The sequence below is a fragment of the Monodelphis domestica genome, chromosome 2 (assembly GCF_027887165.1).
Source record: "Monodelphis domestica isolate mMonDom1 chromosome 2, mMonDom1.pri, whole genome shotgun sequence".
Taxonomy (NCBI): Eukaryota; Metazoa; Chordata; class Mammalia; order Didelphimorphia; family Didelphidae; genus Monodelphis; species Monodelphis domestica.
Window position 1 is genome coordinate 60627164 of NC_077228.1, and position 25883 is coordinate 60653046.

Here is a 25883-nt window from a genome sequence, read left to right on the forward strand (position 1 = left end):
TTTGATCATATAAATGCTTCCCCTGGACAGACAGCTTCCTCCTTTTCTTGTAAAAAGGTATCTGCAGCAGCGGTCCATAGCATCCTACGTTAGTCTTCTAGAGTGCCACATCACTACTGAATTTTCATTCTCCAACTATTATAGATTTTAATCCTACAAGGAGGGCCTCTGGTCAGTTAAAGAGACTCTTCTGAGGCTAATGCCCTCTTATTGGGCACCGCTGCTTTGAGGAGAGAAAACTCTGACCAGCCTCAGGAATTCTGGGTGCATTTATACCCAGGACTCAGTGAAAACAAAGCCAAAGAGGCCAGCAGCAGACTCAGGCTAAGTAAGGTTGAGGCTCTCTGGGCAACAAGAGAATGACTCATGCATTATATTGTCCTCTTTAGCTGCATTTACTTGCAGAACAAATAAACCAGTTGGTGGCAGCTTGCTCAAGATAAATGTTTCATATATACACTCTCAGCCTAAGAACCTGTTTTAGAACATGAGGAAATGAGAATTGTACAATGAATGGGGTATAATCATACTTACTAGAATTCAATTTAAGTCAAAAAGGAGAATTCCCAGTCATATCACAGTGTAGAAGGTAGCTAGGTGGTTCGGTGGATAGAGAGCTGGGCCTGGAGTCAGGAAGATTCATCTTTCTGAGTTCAAATCTGGCCCCAGACACTTACTATCTGTGTAACTCTGGGCAAGTTACTTAACTATCTTTGCCTCAGTTCCCTCATCTGGAAAATGAGTTTGAAGAAGGAAATGGCAAACCACTCCACTGTCTTTGCCAAGAAGACCCCAAATGACGTCAACAAAGCATCAAACATGACTGAGAAATGGCTGAACAAATCAGAGTCTGTAATCACCAAGAGTGTCTGCTGGAATAGAATTTATTAGATTAGAGAAATGTTTTTTGTTAATCAGGAAAAATAACTGCATTACAGTCAAGATATATGGGTGATAGCATTGTTTCTCAGAAGGATGGAATGTCAGAGAGGTAATGCAGAAAAGTATGTTGACTGAGTACTGGGTATGAAGTCATACTATCCTGGTCATTACTCTCTTTGGAAGTGTATTGACACTAAGCGACCTTATCAAGTCACAATATTCCTGATTTGTGGTCTAGAGCTCATATCAAATTTTAGTTTTTCTATTTGTCTATTTGGAGAATAAAAATAATAACACAAATCTTACTCTTCAGCTATAATTCCAAGATCCATGTCTATTTCTTCAAGGCAAACAAACCAACCTACCAACCCAAAGACCTTTTCTTGGTGACTAGTTTAATCCCTTTTACAACTCTGATCCAGAGCACTGATGATTATTCTTTCAGATGATTCAAGAGTCCGTGGAAAAGAAGATAATTGCTGTGATTGGTGCTAGAATTAGTGGTCTAGGGGCAATTAAATGCTGTTTGGATGAAGGACTAGAGCCTACATGTTTTGAACAAACTGATGACATTGGGGGTCTCTGGAAATTTCAAATAAGTTCAAGTAAGCTTAAAAGGAAAGCATTGCAAACTTCAATGAGTGTCCAATAATCACTTCCCTAAAGCTAATGATGTTGGATCTAGAATCAGGAAGACCTGAATTCAAATCCAGCCTCAGACACTTATTTGGTATATGACCTTGGAAAAATCATTTAACCTCTGTCTGCCTCTATTTCCCTATTTGTAAAATGGTTTTAATTATAGCATCTACCTTTTAGGGTTGTTGTGAAAATGAGATGATATTTATAAAATGCTTGGCATAGTGCCTGGCTCATAATATGTATTAAATAAAGCTTTGTTTCCTTCCTTCTGTGACAGATGCTGGCACATAAGAAAAGAGCCAGGCTGAAGACTGTGTGAATCTGATCTCCTTGACTTGGGGGGAGGGGCCCCAGAAGGATGGAATCTTGAGGAGAAGCAGGAAGTTCCTTCAGAATAGGAGTCGGTCTCTCAGTCTGGAGAAGCTGGAGAGGGAAGGGTGAATAAAACTTTCTCCTGAGTGTTACCCAACTTTTTCTTGCTTGAAACTGGAAATCCTTCCCCCCAACATTTTCCAATTAAAAACACTCACTGAAGAGAAACCTGAGAAAAGGCATTTCGAATCTCTGTCAGACATCACCTCAGCTCCTGTTGCCCTGGGTCTGAATTGTGGCCAAGGGGCCAAACCCAGGGTGAGTCAACCTGACTTTCTCTCAGGGTGCTCAGGCTGTCAAAGTCTGAGTTCCCCCCCAAACTCAAGGAGGAAGGAAAAGGGGTTTTAGATAGAGATAGGGACCCCCTTTTTCCCATTCCTTCCCTGACAGCTATTCCTTTGTATTATCCTGATTGAAAGGACATTAAAGTAATTACCTTTTCCCCAAGGTGTGAATCAAGTGTGAGTGAACAGATCAAGGGGAGAGACATCTTCCAAAGAAGAATGCCTTTGGTGTCTTGTAGTGGAGGGGGGACAAGATGATAAGAGCAAATCTGGGAGAGTAGCCATAGCTAAGGATGGAAGGCAGAAGGGGGAAAATCTTCAAACCCCCTCTCCTCTCTCTGAGCCAACCCTAAGCATCAGTTGTCCTCTTCTAGATCCTGTTCCCTTTACCATCCCCAAACCTTTTCTCCATTACATCTGCTATCTCCCCTGAACCCCACTTGTAAAAGGGAGGTCTCCACTCTTTTTCTCTATACTGGAAAGCTTAACTTTTTATTGAATTCACTTCCTACTTCTCATCTTAGAAATTCGATTTAACCCAGAAGTTCTCTCATAGGAGTGTGAGAATAATATCTCACATTATTGCATCATTTTGAGACTTACAAAATATTTTCTCCATAGTAATGCCATGTTACAAGGTATTAAAAGTATGATTATCAGTACAACTGTCTGGATGGAGAGTTGAACCTGGAGATGGGAGGTCCTAGGCTAAAATGTGACCCTGGGCAAACCATTTAACACCAAATGCCCAGCCCTTACTGCTGCTCCTCTACCCTAGAACCAATACTTACTATTGATACTAAAACAGAAGGGAGAGGTTTAAAATATGTGTGTGTGTGTGTGCATATATATATATATATATATATGTGAATGTTCTCAGTCTGTACATAAAGAAACTGATGATTAGGAAGGCAAAAGCCCAGGTTATATGGTTAATAGGTGCCAGAATTAGACCCAAACTCAGTTTTCTGATTCCAAGTCCAATGTTCTTTCTATAGCACTTCCTTCCTCTTGACAAACTATGCTTTTGCTTTTGAGAAGCTGAAACAGAAGACTGGTGCTGGGCATCTCCCTTCCCACTTTGAAAGCAGCTAAGGGTTTGTTAGGCAGAAGAACCTTCAGATAGAGCCTTGATATTTCCTGATGAGGAAATGCCCCAATGTAGTTGGGAGATGGGGAGTAGGGGGATAGTGAGAATAGGCAAAAAGTAGTAAGAGAAACAAAAGTAATGTCCAGACTACAAGGGGAAGAGAGGCACAAGGAAAAAAAAAAGAGGTCCTTAGGCAGTTAAGTTTAGTTCAATGTCCTACAGGTATAAGTCTGCTTCAAACCAGAGTAACCCCAGGAGTTCTAGCCCTGCCCCAGTTTATATAAGATTTGGAGCAATGCCTGAGCAAGTATGTCAAGGGAACCCTTGAGGGGCCCAATCCTAACTGGGTGACCTCAGAATCACTGAAGTAGTGTCAGGTGAGGCCGTCATGCTGGAGATTGAGGCAGAAACCATGTGTGTGATGGGGTGACCACAAGTGGGGAATGGTCTTACCCTTCCTGACCGTCCTCTGCCTGTTGACTCATGGAGAAAACATTTAAGAGTAAAGTGAGAAAGAGAAGAAATCCCCTTATAACAAGAGCAAAGTCAAGTTGTTTCTAACTCCTTAATATGCAAGGGTTCAAGATGTCACTCTTCTCAGTAATAGTGGCTACTTTAGCTATTGTGGGGGCTAGGAAGGGAGAAAAAGGAGGAGAAATCACTCTTTGTCACTAGAGACATAGACTATCTCTCCGTCATAATATAAGTGCTCTCTTCTGCATCATTAAAAAGGAAATTCTTATTTCTTACTTCCATAGCAGAAACGTGAAGAAGGAAGACCCAGCATTTATAGATCCATGACTATTAACACATCAAAAGAGATAACTTGTTTCAATGACTTCCCTGTACCAAATCATTTTCCTAATTATATGCACAACACACAACTCCTGGAATATTTGAGGATGTATGTCAAACACTTTGACCTTGGGAGACATAGTCACATTCAGTTAAAGAGGCATATTGTATAAATATGAATGTATATGTATAATATATATTTATATATTATATTTGTGAGTATAAATATATAGATATATAAATATATAACCACCTGCCTCTTGGGGTTGTTGTAACAATTTAATGAGATAATATTTTCCTATTATATTTATTTATAAATCATATAATGAAAAATAAAGCACACAAAAATTGGAATTTTTGAAACAATGAAATCAACAATGTGTTGAATATTTTTAGTTCTTTTGGTTCTCACTGTTTTTAGAAATAATAGTTAGTGAAAGAAATAGTACTGAATAGCCTTCATTACTTTTTTAAAAAAACATTTACCTTCTGTCTTAGAATCAGTACTATATATTGGTTCCAAGGCAGAAGAATGGAATGGGCTAGCTAAGCAATGGCCATTAAGTGAGTTACCCAGGTTCACACAATTTGGAAGTGTCAAATTTGAGCCCAGGATCTCCCCTTTTCAGGCTTGGCTCTTAATCCACTGAGCTACCTTGCTGCCTCCCCCATTACTTTTATTTTCATTGTATTTACTCTATTTGCAACATTATTCCTTGGCTACAAGAATCATATTCTTTCCCTCCCTTCCCTCCCTACACCCCTTCCTGCAGCTGACATGCAATTCTACTGGGTTTTGCATGTGTCCTTGATCAGAACCTATTTGATGTTGTTAATGTTTGCACTAGGATGATCATTTAGAGTCTACATCCCCAACCATATTCCCTATAGGAACCACCAGCAGCTCCTATATAATGAACCTGTGGGTGGTGACCTGAGAAGGAGATTGAAGGCTAGAGGAATATGGATGGAAGATATACAAGGCAGTTAGAGGGAGAGACATAGGAATAAAGACTCAGAGACCACAAGTTAAAACATGGGGGTAGTGGCAAGCTTCGTTAATACCTCTCTATAAGAAGATAAGTGGAGAAATTATAAGTATGAGACACAAGAGAACTTGCGTGGAGTCCGGAATATCCCCCATGGGCCAGATAGCCAAGAGATTAATGGGAGATATGCGGGGCAGCTGCGCTGTATAAATCAGTCATACATGAGGAACATTATAGGCAATACCAAGATCAAGAGTGTAAGAGGCAAGAGAGAGAGCAAGTGCAAGGGAGGCAAGGCAAGAGATGTAAGAGGTGTAAGAGAAGGCTTGCACATGTTCCCCAACTTTTATTGGAGAGAAATTTTTTTTTAGGAATTTTAGATTTTAGGAATTAGATTTTAGGAATGTCAAGTGGGAGGTGATTAATAAATACATGACATGATATAGGTTTTGAAATTGGTTGATTTGACAATGACGAAATCAAAGAGGAGGAGCTTTATCCAACCCATGCTTTGTAAAGTAACGTAGTCCGAGCCAGGAGATGTGGCTGGCAAGGTCCAACCCAGGAATTTGTTTGTCCTTTGGACTGTCCCTTTGCATACAGTAACCTGACCATGAGTCTTGGTATATGAATACTGAAGATATAATATCAATACATCAATCATACTTCCAAGATGCTAACATGCCTGGTATGCTACATCCCCCTTGACCCATGTAATCAAGCAGTTGTTTTTCTTCTATGTTTCTACTCCAGGCCAGAGTAGATCTTCTACCCTTTTCCCTCTTTCTCCCTCATTCTTAATTTCTTCCTCCCTATTGTAAATAAACCACCAAAAAAATTCTATTCAGACTTGAGGATTTCATTGGGATTTCGAATTTAAATCCCTGATGACCATTAAATAATATGTTCAGTCTCAATCCTATAATTTACCCTTAACAAGGCACTAGGGAGGACAAAGAAGGAGGAGTGTGGGAGATGCTTATCTGTATCAGTGGAGGGAGTCTCTACACTGGGTATTTCCTTATCAATATAGATATACAGATACAAAAGAGATAGATGTAAGTGTTTCACATATACTCTTTATTGAATATAACATATAAATGCTTATGAATATATATAATGTATATATATAAAATATATATATAATATATATATATATATATATATAGCATTTTGTTTTGGGTGCAGAAATTTTGGTACTTGCCATGTTATCACTTCTACATGTGAGCACATTAAACCATGAATATTCTGTGAAACCAAAAACTGTGTCTGTAACCTGAGTTTGTCCCTTTTTTTCTTAGACCAAAGTGTGCAGTATGAGGAAGTAACTAGATTTTGGTTCCACTGGTCAGTAGAAGGTTGTGGTAGAGGCCAATGGAAATCTTCAATCCTCTGTCTTTGGTGGCATGATGATTTGTACCAGCTATCACACTGACCCTCACTTGCCACTTCAATCCTTTCCAGATAAGACACTAGATACTATGAATATTTCATAACTAATGCAAAGAATAGAAAAGGAACAAAATAGGATATTGTCAAAACATTATGGATGGGGGCAGCTGGGTTGCTCAGTGGCTTGAGAGCCACATCTAGAGAGGGAAGGTCCTGGGTTCAAATCTGGATTCAGACACTTCCCAGCTATGTGACCCTGGGCAAGTCACTTAACCCCCATTGCCTAGCACTTACCACTCTTCTGTCTTGGAACCAATTTGGTTCCAAGATGAAAGCTAAGGGTTTAAAAAATAAAATATTATGGATATCCAGGTAGCCAGTTGATTCAGTGGATAGAGAGCCTAGACCTGAAGATTTTAGGTCCTGCTTTCAAATCTGACCTCAAACACTTCCTAACTGTATGACCCTGGGCAAGTCACTTATATCCAGCTGCCTAGCCCTTACAGCTCTTCTACCCTGGAACCAATACTTAGTATTGATTCCAAGACAGAAGGTAAGGACTTTTTAAATTTTCATATATTAAATTATTTTTCCTGACTTTGATAAGCATATGAATTTGTATGACCTTATATAGAAATCAGCAAACACAAAGGCAACTAGATGGCACCATGGTTAGAATCTGGAATCAGAAAGACCTGAATTCAAATCCCAGTCTCAGACACTTAATATTTGTGAGATCTTAGGCAAGTCTGCTTCCATTTCTTCATCTGTAAAATGGAGATAATAATAGCACCTACTTCTGAGTCATTATGAGGAGCAAACGAGACAATATTTATAAAGTGTTTTCAAACTTTAGAGTATTATAATAAGTGCACACTACTATTAACTATATGTGCATATAAAATTTGTTATATACATATTCATGTAAATAAACAAATGTGGTGATAGTTATATTAACAGCAGGTCTAATGGTGATCAAATGCTGTTACAAATCAAAACCTTAATGTAAAAGAAACCTCATCTAAGCCAATGGTTCATTGACTTTAAATGGTTATACAAAATAATTTCTGTAAATTAAATGATCAGGGGTGGGCAGCTGGGTGGCTCAATGGATTGAAGGCCAGGCCCATAGATGGGAGATCCTGGGTTCAAATCTGGCCTCAGACACTTTCTAGATGTGTGACCCTAGGCAAGTCACTTGAACCCCATTGCCTAACCCTTACCACTCTTCTGCCTTGGAACCAATACATAGTATTGATTCCAAGATAGGAAGTGAGGATTTAAAAAAATAATAAAATAAAATAATCAGGACATCACCTGCCAGTAAGTTTGTACTGTAACTATAATGATAAGAGGATAGAATGGTTTTCCTGAAATCAGGAAGACTTGGGTTCAGCTCCTACTACCTATGGAACACAGGCAAAATACTTAACCTCTTCAGAGCGCCAGTTTCTTCTGTATTTGTTCATCATAAATCAATAAATCAACATTTATTAAGCTCCCACTATGTGCCAGGCACTTCAGTAAGTATTGGGGGATAGAAAGAAAGGTAAAAGACAGTTCCTACTCTCAAGGAGATCACAGTCTTTTACAAGAGACAGCTTGAGAACAACATATACAGGTTAAACTGGAGATGATCAACAAAGGGAAGCCACCAGAATTAAGGGAGTGGGGAAGGGTTCAGTGTAGAAGGTGGGATTTTACCTGAGACTTGAAGGAAGTCAGGGAATCCAGGAGGCAGAAACAAGGCAGGAGAACATTTCAGGCAAAGGAAAAAGGCTGTGAAAATGCCTGGAGTTGGAAGATAGAGTTTTTTGTTCAAGGAGGTCATATTCTATTCTTCATAGCTGTAGGGATTAAGTGAGATAAAGTATGTAGGTTACTTAGGACACTTTAAAGTAAAAATTTCAACTATTATTTTAGAATAATATTTTAATAATAATATTTAAAGTGTAGATATTTCATATATTATTTAATTTGATACTATAGTCCCATATGATAGATATTATCCTTATTTCACAGATGGAGAAAGTGAGGCTCAATAATAACCACAAGGCATGATCTTCTATCTATAGCTATCCATACGTGGTGGTTTTTCACAGGACCAGAAAATGAAGAGATCAAGGAAGTGTTATGAATTTTAGTTATTTGCAAGACTATATTTTTCACATTCCAGAATTGCTAGATTAAAACAAAAATAAATTTCCAGGATTTCAAGTACTCTTCCATTTTTTAAAAATAGGCATTGAGAAGTTCAAAGGTTACTACTTCCATAGCAAGGAATATAAGATTCCGGAGGGATTTCTAGGGAAAAGAAGCATTGTGATTGGCATAGGGAATTCTGGAGTGGACCTTGCAGTGGAGCTCAGTCATACAGCAAAGCAGGTGTGTGTGCATGTGCATATGTGTGCGTGTGTGAAAGATTTCCAGCAAATACTTCTCTCCTAATGGTCTAAATTCCCAGAGTATCAGGTGTCTCTTCCATAAGGTGCAGCAATTCTTTATATGGTACTTTCATTAAGCAGAGGACTAAGTCCTTTCTCAAAAGTCTAAATGATGTAGAGAGTAGAATTAGCTGATGAATTTTAAGTAGCTCAGATAGATAACACCTAAGGGAGGTACCAAATCACAGAATGTTGGATGGGGGAGGAGCCCCCATGTCACCTAGTCTAATCTGGACAGGAATATAGATCTCTTCCCCCAAACACCCAGTCAGTTGTCATTAAGCTTTGTCTCCTGGACCAGACCACTCACAGGGAACATTTATGATTTACTGTTGCAGCAAAGCAAAACAGGGAGTTGAGACAATTAGCTGGATAATTCATAAGAAGGAAAAAAAAAAAGAATCTGGGAGTAGTTGTAGAATAATTTGGGAGCCACACTCTCACCCTGGACCTTCTGTAAGGCATCTGTGAGCCAATTTCATTTTAATCTGTTAGAGCTATCTTAACAGCTCTAATTCTACCCTCCACCTGGCTTTGACTGTACAGACAACATCTGAGAACATCCTGGGGAAAATGTGTATTTTCCTGCACTACAGGTAGTTAGCAAGATGCATACCAATTACCTCAAGGGCACATACCAATCAATCGCCTGCTAAGGTTTGTTAATGAACCAAGGGAATGCTGAACAATGGCTACCCTCTGGAGTCTGCCCAAGGATTCGTTTACTGGGTGAGCCCTCCCTCTTCTGGCCATTCTGGGTATAAGAGTTTTTAATTACTTGAGAATTACCCTGTCAAAAAATACTCAATACTACTACTTACAGAGAGACAGAGACAGAGAGACAGAGAGACAAAGAGACAGAGAGACAGAGACAGAGACAGAGAGAGAGACAGAGAGAGACAGAGAGAGAGAGACAGAGAGAGAGAGAGAGACAGAGAGAGAGAGAGAGAGAGAGAGAGAGAGAGAGAGAGAGAGAGAGAGAGAGAGAGAAAGGGAGAGAGAGATACAACATTGTATGTTAAGAAGAAAAAATATATATCTAAGTGAATTGTTTTGAGGAGTTAAAACAAAATATATGTGTGTGTGTGTATGTGTGTGTGTGTGGGATGTCCCTATAGAACTATAGACATTTATTTATAGGAATAAAAATTAGACCTATAATGTCAATGGCATAAATAGCTCCTAGGGGAAGGACCTACATTCACCAGTATAGGTTGGTATCTTCTCTGAAACTGATGGCCTTTGAGAACTGACTGAGAGTTTAGGCTTAGTATGTATCAAAGGGGTAACTGAGCAGGGTTCTTTCTGGGCTCAAGCCCAGCTCTCCTCCACATTGCTGGACTGCTTCTCTAATATATTATATATATTTACACACACACACACACACACATATACACACATACATAGGGTTCATTGATCATATATTTATAGTTTATTAACTATATTTTATTGAATTTACCTAATATATTGAATTTATATAATACAAAACAATGTCATTATAATGTAATATAATATAATACAAAAATAAAATACATAATATAAAATAATATAAAATAAAATACATAATATAAAATAATATAATATAAAATCACATTTTTGAAGATAGACGCTACCTTAAAACCCATATAATCAAACTCATTCATTTGACATTTGAGAGTCCTGTGCTATGTCTTGAGAATTCAAAAATAAAATGAAATCATCCCTGACCTCAAGTAGCTTATATTCTGCTGGGGAGAAGGAAGATGCAAAGATGAGCATCTACAGGTCCAGATGTCACATAGTAACAGAGCCAAGATACGATTCCAAGTCTTTTGTCTCCCAGTTCAGTGTCTTTCAATCACCTTATAACTATCTGGCACACTTCCAAATTTCCTAGAATTATTGTATCTACCACTTATCCTTAATTTGTCAGAACTTATTTCATTTATCACCTGTCCTATATTCCTATTATTATTATTTACTATTACAGCTATAGCTATTATTGCAAAATCCAAAGAGTCTAATATAAAGTCCCCTTTCCTAGAAAATCTCCTATAAGTACACAATCAGAATTCAAAAGGGTTTGAAGGCGTTCTTCTTTTTCTAATCCTCTTAAAACCCTATAAGAATATAGACTGGGGAATCAGGACTTATTACCAAAGGCATCTGCTCATCAAGAATTAAGATGCCAGTTTCATGGTACCTATGGCTGGAAGAGTTGACAGATATGGCAGAGAAGGATAAGAAATGTATCCTGATGGTAGCAAGAACTTCATAGACTGTTCAGTAAAGGGTAGAAAAAAATAAAATAAATATCAGGCTGAAAGTTTATAACAAAGATGGATTTCAAAAAATGATTGGGATGTGACCCTTTTTTTCTTCCAGGTATTTCTCAGCACCAGACGAGGAGCTTGGACATGTAACCAGGTGTGGGATGAAAGCTACCCTATGGACACTGTGCTCTTCACTTTAAGGATTTAAGGAGATTATCAAAAAGACAATGACTACATCCATGCTGAATGTTTGGGCAGAGAATAAATTAAATTAAACATTTAATCATGAGAACTATGGCCTGAAGCCTCAGAAAAGGTATTCACCCTTTATTTTAAGATATAATGACTTAATCTCAGGCAGGATGGAATAAGAGCTCCTACATGAGACAGAAAGGACTCTCAGAGGATACTTGAAAGCAAAATACAAAGTATAGTTCCTCCTTTTCTCCTATGGTATGCAGAGTATCTAATTGGATTTTCATTGACTTAACTGATAAGCTGCCTATCATTTCAACTTGGACTAATTAATAGTCCTATAATTGACCTTTAATTCTTGATATCAGTCATTACCTTTTAGTTCTTTCCAGTGGACTTTTTTTTTATTCCTGCATCTTTTGAATAATTCTACAAGTAGAGTAAATTGATGTCTATATGATGACAAGTTTTGACTTAGAGGCAGCATGCAATAATGAGAAGCAGGTTGGACTTGGAGTCAGGAAGGTCCAGCTTGAAATCCCATCTCAGACATTTATTAATTATGGGATTCTACACAGGGTACACATTTTCTCACCAAAATGCAGATAATAGTGGGACCTAGATATTGTGAGGATTATAAAATCTAATATGTAGATCATGTGTGTAAGTGCTTTTCAGACTTTAAAATGCTATATAAATGTCAATTGTTAGTTATTACTGAGTAATTTGAGGGGCTTAATTGTTGCTGTTCAATCGTTTCAGTTGTGTCTGACTCTTCGGGATGCCATCTGGGAGTTTTTGGCAAAGGTACGGCAAGTTTGCCATTTTCTTCTTCAGGTCATTTCATAGTTGAGGGAATTGAGGAGAATAGGGTTAAGTGACTTGCCCAAGATCATCCAGCTAGTAAGGGTCTAAGGCCAGATTTGAATTCAGAAAGATTAATCTTCCTGACTGCAGGTGAAGCACCCTATCCACTGTACCACTTAGCTATTTAAGGTAGTTTAAGACCATTTCTATAGAGAGTCCGGCAACTATATGAACATAGAATAATAGACCTGGAATGGAAAAGGACCTGAGGAGTCATCTAATCCAACCCCAACATCGGACAAATAAGAAATCGAGACAGAGAGATGGTGACTTGCTCAGGGCCACATAGCTATGAGGTATCTCAGATTAGATTCAAATTTAAGACTCCCTGACCAAAGTTCAGTGCCCTATCTTCTATGTCAATCCAAACTTAATATATAAACATATAACTCATTTTGAGTATGTAACTATGGTAAATTGGTGTAGTACAGTACAGAATCAGAAAATAAATATTTACCTGTGGGCACTAAAATATCTGACACGGAGTCCTTATATTAAACTTCACATATTTTACTGATAAGAAAATTCCTCAAACCATAAGAAAATTCCTCAAACCATTAGACCTTACTGACTTTTACATTATACTCAAGTCTAATAACCATTGTCCTCTGATTCCTCTGATCAGAGGACATATCACATTCGTGGAAGGAAAATCTAGTGGCATGAAGAAAGAAAATAAAATGCACTAGATTACAACTTTTGAATGATAATGTTCCTAATGATAAAAAAAAATGGGTTATCAGGAAGAGGTTAGGTTATTCTCAGTATACTATGTTAAGAAATAATGGAAGTAGAGTACCCATTTTAGAGAGATTTTCTCAAAATGGTTGTTCTTCTTTTGTTTATTAAAGATGTAAACTTCAGTTGTCTTTTTATTACTTATTTCTGAATGATACTGAGAAAATGAAAAGCGACTCTTTCTATAAATATCAGCATATCTGTGAATTTCAATCAAATACATCAAATTGTAGTTAACATTTCAATTAATTAAGTCTCATAACACCTATAAAAATTAATTAGGTAGCAGATGGATCTATCATCATGTTATTAAAAAGAAAATCACTACATGCATAGCTTAAGGATTTCACATACAAAGTTGATGACAAAGTGGAGAATAGGGCATGAGAATTGTGACACCTGTGTACTCACTCTGAGAAATGTCAATCTCACATGATGGTGGCTATGTCATTTATACATAACAGAAGTAGCAAACCTCTGTGCGGTCTTTCGTCTCATTGGAGTATTTCAGTGCCTCTTTTTCTTTCCCATTCACTTTTTTTTTCTTTCGGAGATTACATCTTTGGGAATCTCATGTAGGGCCTTAAGTGCATTGACCTCTCATATGCCCAATATCATTTTTCCATAATAAGCCAGTTTACCCTAATTTAGTTAGCCTAGTGGCCATCTGTTCTTGGATCTCACCATATTAGTGCCTGGCTCAGTGAAGACTCTCCATTTGCTTTAGCCCTACTTCAGTTTAGAACTCCCAAACTCAAGGAATTCCCTAAACCTTAGCCTTCTCTAGTAACAGCTATTACAGGCATACATCAACATATTTGACCCCATTCACATTCATAAGAAAGAAATAAAAGGAATGGCAAGAGATTAGGATAAGTGATGCTGATGACAACTTTATCTATCCACCAAATGTTGGATCTCAATTCAAGAAGTATAGTGGTCTGAAGAGGGGAAGAGCTAGAAAGTTTCCATCAGCACTCAAAAGTCATGACTATTTTGAGGAAAGAAGGAATAAATGGGTGAATGAAATAAGTACCATCTCCCTTTGTCATGAAGATTTCTAAACTCTCAAATAAGCATCACTGACAACCTACCCAACCACATCATTTCTGGAAGAATAATGATGAAACCAAATGTGAAGGAGTTCACAGAGACAGCAGCCATTTTTGAATATGGCAGCATTGTGGAGTACATTGATGTGGTCATCTTTGCCACAGGATACACCTTCTCTTTCCTATTCTTGGAAGACTCTATTAATATCATTGACAATCACCTCTCCCTATATAATAGAGTGTTCTCTCCTAGGCTGAAATAACCAACATTGGCCTTTGTTGGCCTGGTACACCCAGTGGGACCATTACTGCCTATATCAGAACTTCAGAGCCATCGGGTCACTGGAGTGTTCAAGGGTAAGTAGAGGAGAAGGACCTTGAACTTCATTTAATTTGGAGTCAGAGGACCAGAATTCAAAGTTCAAATTTTCTTCCTCCCTTACTATCTTGAGAAAATTATATCTTTAAGCTTTGATTTCTTCACATGTAAAATTAAGGTGTTAGACTAAATGACACTTAAGTTCCTTCTATACAATAAATTTATAATCTTATGACTTTCCAAATGTCCATATATTCTAAGACTAATGCAAAATACAATAGACTGTTAAATTTAGAATCAGGAATGGCTGATTTTGAATCTGACTCTGATAATTATTAGTTGTATAGCATAGGAGAAATCACTTATCTTCTTTTTCTCAGGCTCCTCTCTTGTCATACTTGCCCCATTGGGCTATTGTGAAAATCAAATGATATAATGTATATAAATGACTTATTAACTTCAAGACATTAAGTAAATTTCAACTCTTAGCCCAGACCCTACAAACTTTAAATTAATATGCTCACCAATCAAAATTAGCATCACCTCATGCCCTTCTTTTCTAAAATGGCTGCTATTATTGTATTAATTATTTTCATCTAAGTGAAGAGACATGCCAGAGCACAGCTTTTCTCTTTATACTAAAGGATGATTCAAGCAAGACCCTCATTATCAACTTGGGAAGAAAAAAAGTTGAAAAAAATGAAATCAAGTCCCCGAAAGTTTTAAAAAACTTGGAAACATTTTTTTCTTTTCTGCTTTTCTAAGGCCGTTGGTTATAAAACATCTATGGCTATCCCAATCAGTAACCTAGAGAAATACAGTACTGGGTCCAGTCTCCAGTAACCTTTAAATTTTCACCACCCAAACCAATTTCTTTCAGAGTCTCACTTAACTTTTGTTCCACTTTATTGTACCTACATAGGGTCAGCAAGGATATAAATAAGCAGATATTGTTTTAAAAGCCTGAATGAAGTTCAGAAACTTTATATAAGACATATTAATGCAAGAAATCAGAATGTAATGTATATGGGAATATTGGTACTTGTTAAGAATTTGCACTAATTGTTGCATTTATAGTTGTGTAAAAGTTTTACAATGTCAATCTTGGTCAACATAGATTAGGGAAATAGAAATCATTTTTGAATGTAAATTCTGAAATTACACATTGGCTCAGCTACAACTATGCCACATGAAAGGTGAGCCATTACTTTAAATTTTTGCATTCATTTCATGGTCATTTTCCATGATCATTTTCTCAGATTATTTTTCCCATATATATTCTTTGAAATACTAGAAGTCCATTGTAAGTACTACTAATGCTCAGTATTGCAGAGAAATGGATAATATTTTGTTCAGCCATGTTGGCTAGAAGAAATAAGTATAGTTAAAATTTATATGGTGTTTGAAGGTTTAAGGTTGCCAAACACTTTACATATATTATCTTACTTTGTTATCACAACCATGAGAGGCAGGTATTATTATTATCCCCATTTTACAGATAAAAAATTGAGACAGATAGGTTCAGTGATTTATCCAGGCTCCTACAAGAAGCAGGACTCAGACTTATGTCTTCTTGAATGAAAATCTAAAGGTCTTTCAACTAAGCGCTTCAGAAGTGGCAACCTCTTCCATTGCTAATAGAACAGAAAAAATCCAGCTTAACCTATTCTAGGATTTCCTGTCTCCAACTCAGTAATCATCTTGGAAATCTGCATAGTTTCTGCTAAACCAACACCTTCTTCTCCGTGGAAAGGTACTTTGGCACATGAAATATTTCTGAAATTTTCTTTTCTTGTATAGGGCTGAACAAATTACCTTCCACAAAGGAAATTATGGCAGATATCACATGGAGGAGAGAGACATTAGGCAAACGGTAGGACATTTGAACCTTAAAATTCTTTGAAAAATAAGATTTGGGAGTCTGGGGGAGAAAGAGTGATTCAAAGGGAGTTTGATTCAGGATGGATGCAAATCCTTAAGTCAGGGTAAAAGCCAATGGCAAATTTCAGAATGAAGACCAATACTCAATATCAGAGGTGCTTACCATTTTCCCTAAACCCCTTCTCAGATTGGGGTGCAATTTCATTAACCTGTAGGTAACAGCTTTTTACCATATAGACATGAATATAATGAAAAATAGAATTGATGAATTTGGAATTAGAGCACCAGGATTTGAATCTTGTCTTTGCTACTTACTAGCAAAGTGTTTGACTTGAACAAATCACCTAATATCTCTGGTGTTTCTAATGTTTCTTATGATGTGTAATGTCTCCTCATCTTTAAAATGAAGATCAGTCAGTCAATAAGCATTTATTAAGCACCTACTCTGGGTCAGGTATGGTGATAAGTGCTAAGGATACAATAGAGACATTCATTAAATGCTTAGTGTTTACCAAGCACCATTCTAAGTTCTGGGTATGCAAAAAGAGACAAAAGAGAATACCTAACTTCAAGAAGTTTACAATCTAATGGGAGAGGGGTGGCAGGAGAATAGAATGGCATACCAACAAATACATACAAACAAGCTACATGCAATATAACTAGGAAATCATTTCCAGAGAGGAAGCCAGGGAAGCTGGGACACAGAGATAAGGAGAGAGAACATTCTGACATGAGAGAAAGCTAGAGAAGAATGCCTGGAGCCTGGAGATTTTTTGAGAAAAGGCAACTAGGAAAGTATCATTGAATCACAAAGTATTGTCAGGGGAGTGGAGAAAAGAGGGAGTCAATGCAATAACTCGGCCATTGAATTGATGAGGACCTGTGCCAGAGTGATGGCATTATTCAAAGACAGAAAGGAGTATCTTAGAGATGTAGCAAAGGTAAAATCCTAAGATATCAGCATCAGGTTAGATACAGGAAGGTAAAAGACAGTAATTGTCAAGTATGACACCTAGATTGGTTATTCTTCATAGTAAAAGGGAAGTTTAGAAGTTGGAAGAGTTTAGAGGGAAAGATAATGAGCTTAGTTTTGGATATGTTGAGTTAAAGGCATCTGTTTTACATCCAATTTGAAATGTCTGAAAGGCAAATGGAGATGGGTGGCTGAAGGTCAGCAGAGGAGTTAGAAATAGTTAAGTAAATTTGAGAATCATTAGTATAAAGATGACCATTAAATTCATGGTGGCTGATGAGGTTACCAAGTGAAAAATCAGATAATCTCTGCATTCCTTTCCAGTTCCACAGTTATGATCTTAAGCTTAAAACAAATTAAGATGATTATAAATGTGCTTCCAATAACAAATAAATGATAGGAACAATTCTGGAAGGCACTAAATCAGTGCTATTGTTATGGAATTTTCTGTTTAGCCAAGCAGGAAATCACAATTGTCACTCCAGAGTAATGAAGGAAGACTTATTAGTGTACATGTGCATGGGACCCAGAAGGGATCTTTCTTCAAAGTTCTGGGCTCCCAGTTGTGGGGTTCTGGCTATTTTGTAAATTTATTCAGGGGCACATACAGATATGGGGGATTACATGATTGGAGACACATACAGGTACGGGGTATTATATGATTCAATGGAAAAGGGGGAACATCTCTGCATTCCGTTACAGTATTATTTCAAGAGGCAGCATTGTTCAAGGGGAGTTGAGGGGGAGGTGGTTTAGGCTTGTAGGGTTCTTAGTATGGTACAGATAATATAAGGCCAGAACACCAATCCATCATGGATTTGTCAGGTCACAGCACAGGAAGTAATAGTGTCCTATAAAGTGGAACCACTTGCTTTTTTTTCTGGAGTTGCAGCAGGTATAAGGGAAGGAGGGACTATTGGTCAACCTATCTATAGCAAACTTCTGGGTGTGTCAGCCACACAAAGCCAGTCCTTAGGACCTAAGGAGTTCTCTAAAGGGGAGATCTGAGGATTTTCTACTACACTATAACTAAGAGCCCAAAGCAACTCCCCTGATCAACTAACTTCCTTGACAACCCTTAGACAACTGTTTAGATTCCTACAGACATGTTCATCACTGTTGTTCTTCAAGAGAAATATGATTGTATTCCTTGGAGATGGAACCAGCAAATTTTTTTCCTGAGTTTCCTCCAGTGGAAGAAAAGAGTGTATGGCACATACTATCCATTTAATAAATCCTTGTTGATTGATTGGCTAGTTGATTAAAGAGAAGAAGTATTACTTCATTTGAAACTGTCAGATTGCATTCTCTGGAGCCAAGTTCTAATTCTTCGTAACTTTAAATTTTATTAGTTATTTATGTCAATGCCTATTGAACATTCAACACTATGTTAAATGTTGAAGGAGATACCAAAAGACCTCACTTCCCTCCAAGAGCTTTCATGAATTGGGAAGACAAAATATTAGACACAAATAGTAAGATGGTATTACCTTAAAAACTTCTGAGATTCAACTGGGAAGATGGTCATCAAGATGGTACAAACAGAAAGTGATACAATAGAACAGAAAGGGGTGAGATAAAGTGAGTCTTTCCTCTGAGCCTCTAGAGTGTCTTGAAATGGCAAGTAAGATTGGGAGGGGGGGGTTGTAAAGGAATATTTGAATATAAGACAAGGAGTTTAAATCTGCGTATTAAATCATCCAGTTTTACCTTCCCTCTAAACAGCCAATGATAAAATGGTTTTGGTTTGTTTGTTTTAAATCTTGGCCACAGATATGCCCACAATTCTGGACATAGACTCCAAGAGGATTTTATCAACTACATGGATCAACTGGCATCTTTGGCAAGGATGAAACCCACCTTGCTGCTTCTCTTATTCACAGATCCCAAGCTACCTTTGAAAGTATTCTTTGGTCCCTGTACCTCATATCAGTGCCACCTTCAAGGACCAGGAAAATGGGGTGGGGCCAGAAAAGCTATGACCCAGAGAGAAAGAATCCTCAAACCTATGCAAACTCAAATAGTCAATAAGGACATCCACCGATCTCACAAGCCAGCTTGGCTTAGGTTTCTTTGTGTTGGCATTGCTTTCTCCATGTTTGTGTTACCCTGCTTTTAAATATCCACCCTCCTCAGTAGGCAACAAAGTGGAGAAAGAGTCAGTCACCTCTTCTATTCTCTGAATGGGATCGCTTGGGGCCTTTGGGACACTTGATGACTTGCCACAATGAAGAATTTCCTTATTAACTCATATAAAGGCTGCTCCCAAATATAAGTCAGATTCTAAAACCTCTTTGAAAGCAAAAAATCCTATTATAGGATACATTTAAATCTTTGGCAAAAAAGATTTGGGGGCAGGGGCAAAGGGTGGCAAAGGGACCAGTAAATGAATCACTTCAGATCACCATTAATCTTAATAAACCATTATTTATTGAGTACACCCTAGATCCTTGGCAGGACTGTGCTAAACTATTAGCATTTGTACAGAGGAGTTGAGCATCATTAGTGTGCTATGCACTTAATTGAACTTGGACACTAACCTAATATAGAGAGGCCTCTGGAACTTCACTACACCAGAAAGAACACTCTGTTACAGAGCTCAACTGTAGGGCAAAATCATTTCAGATTCCACTACCATAAATATGTCCAATCGAAGTTTCTCAAAAATTTACATTGGTGATATTTCTTTTATTGTCTGGTATTTTTCTATTTTTTCTAATTGTTTATTGAAGTAAGCAAAGAATTATACTGTACATAAAAGGGAAGAAGTGTATTTTTCTATCTGAATTTAAAGTTTATAAAAGAATGCTTTGTCTAAATTCCAAGTTGCCTTCTAAATAATTTATAGTTGCATGTTACAGCTGTCTGAAAACTAGACCTTTTTTTAAAAAAAATCACACTGTATTTTACATAAAAAAGAAATAGCATCAGCCCATAGGTAAAGTTTAAATAAAATGTGTGAACATTAAAGAACCACCAGCTTCTGTGCTTTTTTTTTTTTGTGAAAGTTTAATAGATGCTGTCAAGGCTCAATTAACCATCCAAATGGGAACAATAATCTGAAATAGCAGATAATTCCCAACTCATTAATATTTAAAATTTGGTATGTACTTTTCTGCTTACTTTTGAATATGGGTATGCCTAAGCTGGGAATTGACTACACAGGAAGAGTTGACTAGAGAATTACTGGGAAGCCCCCCAGTTTCTCCAATCTGTGCCTCTCATCTATATAAGGCAAATGATACAGTAGGAAGAATACTGTAGTTGGAGTCAGAAGACCTGGGTTTAAGTCTTCACTTTGTTTCTTGGAATCCATATGGCCTTGGGCAATCAGTAAATTAAGCAATCAACAAATATTTATTAAACATGTGCCAGGCATTGTACTGGGTGCCATGGATACAAAAGCAAAGAATGAAACAATCCCTATTCTCAAAGAGTTTATGTTCTAACAGGGGAAACAATTACACATATAAATATTTAGAGTAGATAGTAAAATAGGGCAGTTAGGTGATGCAACAGATAGAGCACTGGGCTTAGAATCAGGAAGACTCAACTTCCTCAAGAGTTCAAATGTAGGTTCAGACACTACTAGCTGTGTGACCCTAGGTAAAGTCACTTAACTTTATTAGCCTCAGTTTCCTCATCTGTACAATAGCAGGAGAAGGAAATGGCAACCATTCCAGGTTCTCTACCAAAAAACTCCAAATGGGGTCACAAAGAGTTGGACGTGACTGAAATGACTGAACAATAACAGATAGCAATTGCATAAATATATATGCAAAATTGTTCAATGCAAATAGTCTGGGAGGGAGAACACTAGCAGTTGGGGTGAATCAAGAAAGGTTTCATGTAAAAGGTGCTGCTTCAGCTGTCAGCTAGGTGATGTAGTAAATAATAAGAAAGAAAACATGAATTTATTAAGTGATTACTGTGTTCCAGATGCTTTACAAATATTATCTTGTTTGATCCTCACAACAACCCTGGGAGATGGGGGCTATTATCCCCATTTAACATGTGAAGAAACTAAAGGAGAAAGAGGTTAAGTTATTTGCTCAAGATTACACAGCTCATGTCTAGGATTGGATTTGAAATCAAGTCTTCCTGATTCCAGGGCCAGGGTTCTATCCATTGGGCTACTAGCTGCTTTACTTCTGAAATTTAGAAGCTCTAACTGCCTTTACGGCTCAGATAAAATGTCACCTCCTAGAAGAATCTTTCCTGATTCCAGTTCCCTGAGACAAGTCTTGAAGAAAGCTAGGGATTCTAAGAGAAAGAGACAAGGGAATATATCCCAAGTATGGAAATAAATTTGTAAAATGGCACAGATTTTGGAGATGAAATACTAAATTTGGAGGACTAAAAATCATGCTAGTTTATCTGGAACATAGATCATGTGGAGAATATTGATGAGAAATAAGTCCAGAAAAGTATGGTAGGCTGGAGTCTAATTGTGAAAGGCTTTAAATATCAAAAAGAGAGCTTGTATTTTATCTAAGGGTAAACATAAACTAAAATTTCTCTATTATTTTAACTTCTACCAAATTATTTTGATGATTGCTGTTTTGTAGTACAGTTTGAGATCTGGTACTTCTAGGATGACTTGTTTCCCAAATTTTTCATTACTTCCTTTGAACTTCTTGACCTTTTGATCATTCATATGAATTTTAAAAACATTTTTCCAGCTCTATAAAATAAACCCTTAGTAATATGTTTGGTTCAGCACTGAAAAATTAAGTTAATTAGCTATTGTTGCCATTTTTAGTATATTGGCACCATCTAACTATGTACAATGAATATGTCTCCAGTTGTTTCAGTTTGCCTTTATTTCTGCAAAATGTTTTCTAATTGAATTCATAGATTACCTATATGTATGTGTTGTTAGACTCCCATGTATTTTATACATTCAGAAGATATTCTCATTCTATCAGTGAAACAGATTAGGCACACCACCCAGGGAAGCAAATGGACATAGCTTAGTAAATATTTTTTTAAAAGAGAGATCTCATTTATAGGGAAAAGGAATTGATATTTAATATATCATTGATCTATCACTGATGGAGTTTATCTCTATTTTTATTTATTTGTTGGGGGATACACAAAAAGACTTATGATTTAAGTAAACTTATTTTATGTGCTTTAATTTTGTTTAGTTTATTGTTTTCACTAATTTTAGTTGATGATTTATGGTTCTATAGATAAATTATTATAACATCTGCAAAAAACAGTGGAGGGAGTAATGTTGTGTCTTTTTTCTTCCGCCTAATCCTTCCATTTCCTTTTCATTATAGCTGGCATTTCTAGTATTATGTTATGTTATATAATAATGATAATATAAATATTTTAATACATTTATATCCTTGTTTTATTCTGATCTTATTATAAAAACATTTAACATTCCTCATTACATATAACATTTGCTCTTTGTTTTAATTATTTTTTACTGTATTAAGAAAATTTACTATATTATTTCCTCTCATCTTTCCTTGCCTCTCTTTATTTCTCTTTTTGAGAGGAATGGATTTCTGTACCAAAATCTTTATGTGTAAAGAGAAGGGAGGCTTGATTGATAGCCAACCTTAATTTATCCAGCCTGATAAAAGGGAAGCTCATGGAATGCTCATTCTCTATTTTCTTTATCCATGTCTGAATATTGTTCATCTTGTGCACTTCTATTATATAATAGTTGATTTCCTTTCCTCCTTCTTCTTCTCTTTTTTCTTCTCCTTTTCCAGTATAATCTCATGTTTCTCATTTTGTTTTCTCTTAAGACCATCAGAACAGAATAAAACCACTCTCGGGCCCTCTTTCTATAATATTTATCTTTATCATTCTTTAAGGTATTGGGATTCTTAAAAAACATTTCTTATCACCCATCTAATAACATGCAAGAATGTATCCCCACAAAATCCCTTCTGATTGAATAAATGGACATATTTTCTACTTTTCTCTGGATTCCTGAATTTCTATTACAAAATATTTGCTCAGTTCTGGCATTTTCATAAGAAATAATTTGACATCATCTATGTAATTAAAGATTCATTTTTCCCCTGTAGGATTAAATCAAACTTTGCCTAATAGGTTATTATTATTGATGATAAGCCTGTTATTTAAAGTGGCAGATACAAAATTTGATGTGATTCTAATCGTGGCTTCTTAGTATTTGAACTCTTTTTTTGTTTTTTTGGTGGGGTAGGGGTGCTGTTGTAATATCTTGAATTTGTTTTTAAAAAAAACCTTACCTTCTGTCTTAGAATCAATAATAAACATTGGTTCCAAGGCAAAAGAGCAGTAAGGACTAGGCAATTGCCTTTAAGTGACTTGGTCCAGAGTCACACAACTATGAAATGTCTGAGGCCACATTCAAACCCAGGACCTTCATCTCCAGATATGGCTCTCTATCCACAGACCACCTAGATGGCACTTTAATTTGTCTTAAAAACCCTAGATATTACTATGATGCTTCCAAGAGTTTTCCATTGGGATTTCTTTTAGGGTGTGACTATTCAATTCTTTCTCCTTTAACTTTGTCTTTTGATTCTAAGATGTCTAACAGTTTTCATTTATAATTTTGTGAAATATGATACCTGAGGGTTTTTTATCATAAACTCCCAGTTTTACAATGACACTTAGATTATTTCTCTTTTATCTATTTTGTAGGTCAATTTTTTAATTACCTTCTTTACATTTTTAATTTTTTTAATGTTTATTTTAATACATTTTCTTGTTTTTATATGTAAGTAGAGAAAATTTAATTTTTAAAATACAAGGTAAAAATTATGACAACTATTTGGATGTGGTAAATAATGTTGTTGCCAATTCTAATTTTATGTATATTTGAATGGACAAACTAAGGTTGACTATTTTGACCTTAGCCTTTTGAAATATCTACCAGCACTTAAAGTCATATCAATAAAGGTAATTCAAACACTGAAATAAAACATTTTTCTTCTATTATCATGCCCAAATCAAACTGGCATGACCTAGAGACATAGGCTACTGTTATCCATCAGGAAGTTTATGGCCCATTAAGAGTTGGCCCAATGGATTGGCTTGGATGAAGACAAGCTTAAACTGTAAATATATGTTGAAGTTGAAATATATTATTAAAGAGTCACCCAGTGGCTATTCCAGGTTGGACCCTTGAGGTGACAGTGCTATGGAAAGGTTGCTGTGGGTCAAAGGCTCAGTAACTATTTAATAAATGATAGACTGAATGATGTAAAAAATACTTCATTTTTCTTGTTGAATCACTGTTTCATGTTTGACCCATTGTATTTTAAGGGTGTTGAGTTATTGAGTAAGGTCTCCCATCATCTGTTCTGAGTTATATTTCTGCTTGTTATTCTTTCCTCTGTAGCTATTCCACTTTGTGCCTCTTGTTTAATTTCTTTCAGGTGCTCTGATAATCTTTATGGGCAGGGTACATTTTTTTCTCCACAAATCTACTTGCACTTGTTGTTGAGTAACCCTCTTCTTCAGGGTTGAACTTTTGGGCATCTCTCAGAACACAATAATGTTTCATAGCATTTGGTGTTTTCGTTAGTTTGATCATATCACAAGTCTCAGTGGCTGGGTTGGAGGCTTATGCTTGAGTCAAACTTCTTTCGTAATCTCTGAATGGTGTGGGCAACTTGTGCTTGGTCCTGAGTGTGAGGCTGCCTTCTCCTATGGTCAGGACCAAGATGCTTAGATGACCCTCAGGGCCTTTCTAAGGTTGTGGCCACAACTCTGGATCTATTCTGACACTGAAAGATTTACGTGGATTTATTTTATATCCAGCAAACTTGTTGAATTCATTATTTCAATTTGTTTCAGTCTTTTAATGTTCTCCAAATAAATCATTATATTATCTCCAAAAAGAATAAATTTCTTTGTTCTTTACTAAGGCTTATTCCTCCCAAAAGGCCATTGCTTACGACAAGGAATTTTCTCGAGGAAAAAAAAGATGAAGGAAAAAACCCAAACTAATCAATATTTTAAGAAATCGAAAACTTTTCAGTGTTCCACAGCTATGAATCTCTGCACCTTCAGTCTTTGCAAAGGAGTTCTTTCACATTACTTTATGGGGAGCAAACTTTTGCAATAATTTATTAAGCAACTCTCATGTGCCAGACATAAATGATGGCGACATAAAAGGGATTTATGTTTCAAAGATGAAAATGAACAATCCCTGGCTACACAAAGCTTCTGGTCTACCGAGGTCTATGCAGATAACATGTATATAGTATAGCATAAGTAAATAAGTGCAAAATATATACATAATCAATATGAAAGTCACAGAGAGAGATTCCTACAGAGCCTATAGTTAATAACTGAAAATCTAAAGAATTGAACTAAAGTATTTCTTCTTTAATATTTTGGCTTGAGCTCCCCCACCCCCCGCCCCATTCCACGCATGATCTTTCCATTGTTAGCCACTAGCATCCCAATCCCATACAAAATAATATATTCACTGAAAGTTTATCAAGAATGGAAGGGCAAACATTTCCTACTCATCATCTTCGAGGCACACTCTATCTTATATGACTCCAGTCCCTGGGGAGAGTGGTCTCAGACTTAGAACAGTTTCTAATTGTTCCCACTAAGCTTATGTCCAAATGTGGCATCAGGGCATCAATCTTGTATGACTCTTCATTTCAGCAACAACTCAGCTGGGTCCCAAAGGTTGTTATTTGCTCCTCAGGTCATCAATGCTAGGATGGTTGCAAAACCAAGA

The 25883-nt window shown here is 36.7% G+C and overlaps 1 pseudogene; it reads left to right on the plus strand.

Moving 5' to 3' along the window:
• The first annotated feature begins 1327 nt into the window (after positions 1–1327).
• On the plus strand, positions 1328–20099 carry LOC100017047 (flavin-containing monooxygenase 5-like; annotated as a pseudogene).
• The last annotated feature ends 5784 nt before the right edge of the window (positions 20100–25883 follow it).